Below are 5,317 nucleotides of genomic sequence, written 5' to 3'. Positions count from 1 at the left end.
CATGTTTTCCGACTACTGATTCTTCTTCACTGTTCCCAACTTTTGCATTCCAGTCACCCATTATTATCAATGCATCTTGATTGCATGTTCGATCTATCTCTGACTGTAAAAGTTGGTAGAAATCAAATAGATTCTAAAATTATTTGCTCAGTGTATAGATTCAATGGGTATAGAGAAAGGCTACAACCCTGACAGACACATTTTCTGATTTAATACCACAAATATACCCTTGTTTTGTTCACACAACTTCTTGGTGTCTGTACAGGTTTCACATAAGTACATTTAACTTTTCTGAGACTCCCATTCTTCTAAATGCAAGCCATAATTTATTAATGATCTACAAAGTCAAATGTCTTTGAAAATCCACACAGAAGCACTCTGAAACAAAGGCCTGGCTGACTACTTCCAAACAATTAACTACTGAAAACACATTGGGGCAGACTTCTATTCTGTTTCAGAATATTCAGGTTGCCAATGAGGCAGAATTGACTCAACAGCAACTAAAATTATTATTGCATCACTGCTCACACTCAAACAAGTGCTATTCATTTCAACAAAAATTTTTGTCAGTATAATACATGCATGTGTGTATAAAAGAAATATTTCTTTAGGCCACGCTCTTTGCCACTGGGAATGCTTAAGGAAAAGAAATCTGATCAAGAAAATTTTGGTGATGTTTAACAGCTGTTTCGTGAGTCTATATCTGTTACATTGTTTGAGCACAATTAAATGTGATTTTAATAATCATTTGGTATTTAAATAATATACTATGATTGTCATATGGAATTTTAATTAAATACACATTTTCATCTAAAGTATCAAGCGTTACCACTGTGAAAAGACTTTTTTCTCAGTAAAGAGAAATTTCTTTTGCAGTATTATTTCCCCACCCCCTACATTAATCCAGCATCTGATGAGTCTTGAGGGAATGAAGGACAAGAATTTTAAACTAAATTAAAGTTCTCATAATCTCCTAATGAGGTTAATGAAAACAGGGCACATAACGATACACTTAAGATAAAAATGTTTCAACTAAATACCCCAGAAGAAGGAAGCAGATTCACTTTTGGGGGGGGTTTCTTTTTTACATTTTTTTAAATTTTATATTGATCTGCATACAAAATTTTGTGTACATAGTGTTTCATTCATATACATTGTTTCACATACTCGTTCATTCATATTGTGTTTAATACCATCACTTCCATACTTTGTGTTTTTATAAAACCAATCACTACTGATCTATATCCACAATCGCCTCATCTTTTCAGATCCCCACTGGATCTTTCCTAATTCCTTTACCCCCTTCCTCTGCCCACTGAACTAGCAGAATTACTTTCATTCTATCTCAGTTCAAGGCATTTCCTGCATGCCATGTTTATAAAGCAGTCACATTCCATCTTCTTCGCCTTTGTTCCCATTTTCTTTAGGAAACTTTATATCTTCTTTCTTTCCTCCCAGTGTTCAAAGGCTAAGGACTTAGATCTTAGTTAAAAGCAAGCTTGTAAACAGCACTGTTCAAAACACTGACCTTCCTTTCCACAAACCAAAAAAATCAGTGTTTGAGTGCTCATCACATTTGCATTCTAAACACCTCTTCATGTTCTATGATTTTATGGAATTATTTTGGAAATAACATGTTTGGTTTTTTTATGGTATTTTCTGCTGGCTCTTTTTGTGAACACTATGGCAAGGCCTTCTTCAAGGATGAAGGAAGCCTTATCTAAGAGTAATTAGAACTTATTCATTCACACATTCACCGCTGTTCAACTGACTCATATAGACCCTCCATAGGGTTTAGGATGTTGTAAATCACACAGGAAAGAGATTGCCATTTTCATTCCAAAGAGTTTCTGGTGGATTTGAATCGCCAGAGAGGTGCCACCTGTAGGTTAGGGACAGAACTCCAGATTTCATCACCAGAGCTCCCTAATTATATAACCAAACATCTGACAAGATCAATGACACTGGAACAGTTAAAAACCTCAAAAGCTAAAATGTGTGACTCTTCCTCTCCATCAAGCAGTAATAGCTCCACCAATTATACTAGTGGCAGTTGAGCAGACTCCAGCTCATGACAACCTCCTGTGTGACGGAGTAGAACTTGGCTCTGTAGGCTGAGATGACTGGTTGTTTGGTGATAGATATCCAGACATCCCTTCCTGGGTGCTTCTGAGTAGAACTGCTTTACCCTCATTTCTGTTAGCAATGGAGCACACCACCAGGGACTCCAAGCAACAGATCCAACAGCTCCAACAGCTGCCTTTGCTTTTGGTGTCTATGTTTACGTTTCTTCTTCCTAAAAGCACAAGATTTTTTTTCCTTAAAGAAGCATGTTATCCACATTTGGCCTCCTTTCAAGATGAAGAATAAATAGTGAGTTCAGACGAATTCTAGGTATTGTTTAATGCCAACAGTTAATATAATAAAGAGAAATCTTAGAAGACAGGATAGCAAGACTATGTCTTACCTACTTTGAACACTCAAGGACCAAGGAAAGCATGCATGGCACAAAGACTTTTGAAAAAGATGTCTTTTTTTAAAAAATGGGCTGATGCAGTGGCTGCAGCAATGATCTCAAGCCTGCCTGCTCCCATCAGAACAGTGCAGACCACATCACTGACTTCTTGTTGTGCATAAAGTCTCCATGAGTCAGAGCCAAACCAACGGCACCTAACAACAACTTATTTCTTTTCCACCCTCCAGTTTTTACCTTCTAAAGTTGAATCAACATGGAAGAACTAATATTTGATTACTAGCTGTTTAGTAGTCACTGTATGGGAAATATCAGACTAATTGGATCTATAAATAACTACTAAATTCTCTCCTTTGGGAAGAAAGAAAGAATTAAAAGAAACAGAAATGGCAGGAAGAGTAAATTCCAGGTGTTTTGTGGTTAAGTGAGAGAATTGTTGCTTGTTGTGGGAAAAGGCAGAAACAAACTGAGCTGAGAAGAAACAAGACACTGGAGTCTATACAGCACAAAAGAGACTTCAAATTCAAGTGTGAAAGTGGATGTTCTAAGGTAGAATATGCAACCAAGGACAAGAAAACTAGAGTAAAAGTCTCATGAAATAGTTCAGTCGATTAACATAATATAGTCCATAAAACTTAGTTCCTACATGCTAGTTTAGTGAAGAGTATCTCAGGTCTTAAAAATGTGTCAACAGCCATCTAAATCATTCTATTGTCCTCTTTCTTTTCTGCAGGAGAAAAGAAAGAAAGAAGTTTAAAATTCTGAAAAGAAACTGGATTCCAGGACAGATTGTCATTATGAACCACTATTTCCACTTCAAGTTCAGAAGAAGTAGATAGTTCTTGATTACCGCTTCTAAACACTCTGATCAGGACCACCCTGATGGGTTCTGATAGAGAAAATAATGTGAAACACAACTTCAGATTATCAAAGAATCAAGGTTTACTGAACCCATTTGATTCTAGACGAATCCTAGAAACTATTGCCTCTTTAAACTTTGAAGTGAAACTGAAGTCATCTTTTAACTTATTACCAAATTAGCTAAAAAGATAAAGAATGTTACCCTTTAGTACTGACCTCTTTTAAGAGTATCTCTATGATACCAATAGATAAGAATTACTCTAATTAGCTGAAAAAGTTGGAAGTCTTTGAATTAAGTAAATGACAGTGGAATGCTAGAACAGGAAAAAATGAAAGTGTTGAAACAATGTGAAGAAAATGCCAAATATCACCAAATCTCTATGTGTAGAAATTGTTGAATCAGAATCTGTCTTGCTCCAATCTCCCATTAGAGCCACCAGGGCAGAGGTCAGGATAAGATGGAAAAAGGTGGGCCTCCAGACATAAAAGGCTGATAACCCATTTATAGTGGGCAAAGACAAAGACTTTTCACAGAGGAAGGCAATTAGGTAGCCAACAGACACATGAAGAAATGTTCAAAATCACTGCCAACAAGAGAGATGCAAATCAAAACCACAATTAGATACCATCTCACCTCAGTAGCAGTGGCAAGGTTTAAGGAGACAGAAAGCAATAAATGTTGGAGAGGAGACGGAGAGGTGGGAACTCTCATACACTGTTGGTGAACTGTAAAATTGTATAACCACTCTGGCAGGTAATTTGGCATTTCCTCAAAAAGTTGAACATGGAAACTCCATGTGACCCAGCTATTCCACTACTAGGAATACACAAGAAAGAATTAGAACTGAGACACAAATAGAGATGTGTACACCAATGTTTATAGCAGCATTAGCTACCATTGCAAGAATGTGGAAACAACCCAAATGTCCAACCACTTCTGAATGAATTGATAAAGTGTGGTACATTCACACAATATAATATTATGCAGCACTCAGGAGCAATGATTCTGAAAAATACTTCATAACTTGGGAGAGAATGAGCATTGTACTCAGTGAATTAACTCAGTTTTGCAAGGACAAATACTGTATAAGGCCATTATTGTAAAAGTAGAAGGATAATTAGTGAAACATTCCAAGGATGGAAGGGGTGGGAGCAGAGGGGTAAGAATGGGTAGCGGCAAACCCACAGGGTTGCATAATTTGGTGGGTGGTGGGAGGGGGGTGAAAGAAAAGGGAAGGATCTGTGGGGACCTGAAAAGAGAGGGTAATAGTGGGCATAATCCATTTGTGATCAAGTTTATAAACTATATAGTACATGGAAATGATTGTATGAAACACAATGTGAAGGAAAAATAGTGTGTGAAACACAATGTATGGAAACTTTGTTAGCAAATCAATTAAAATTAAAATAAATGGGAAAAATCTTTTCCTCAATGAACAACCTGGTCTCACCCTCTCACGGACAGACCTATTTGTTCTCTAGGAAGTCCACGATATGTTCAATAATCTTCTCCAACATCTAAGTGCGGTGTAGTGTTCCATCATGTGATATACCACAATTCTTCAATCCATTGGATTGTAATTGGTCATTTGGTCTGTTTCCTTGATTTTGTGTTGAGAAATAATGCTGCTGTGAACATAGGTGTCTAAATCTCCATTTATGCCACAGTTGATTAAACAGCACATAACAACAATATATATTGTTGCTAAACAAATAGCAGTATATGGAGATGACACTTTTCTTGTTTAAAGTGAAGAGTGTTTGAAGAAGTCCTTTCCTAAATAAGATTGTAATTTTTTTAGGAGCTATATCATTCAGATATATGCACCAACAACCAGAGCCAAAGAAGAAGAAATAGATGATTTCTACCAACTTTTACAGTCAGAGATAGATCGAACATGCAATCAAGATGCATTGATAATAATGGGTGACTGGAATGCAAAAGTTGGGAATAGTGAAGAAGAATCAGTAGTCGGAAAACAT

Source organism: Elephantulus edwardii, unplaced genomic scaffold (assembly GCF_000299155.1).
Source record: "Elephantulus edwardii isolate Elephantulus edwardi_28Jun2011 unplaced genomic scaffold, EleEdw1.0 scaffold00358, whole genome shotgun sequence".
Taxonomy (NCBI): Eukaryota; Metazoa; Chordata; class Mammalia; order Macroscelidea; family Macroscelididae; genus Elephantulus; species Elephantulus edwardii.
This window is presented reverse-complemented; position numbering follows the sequence as displayed.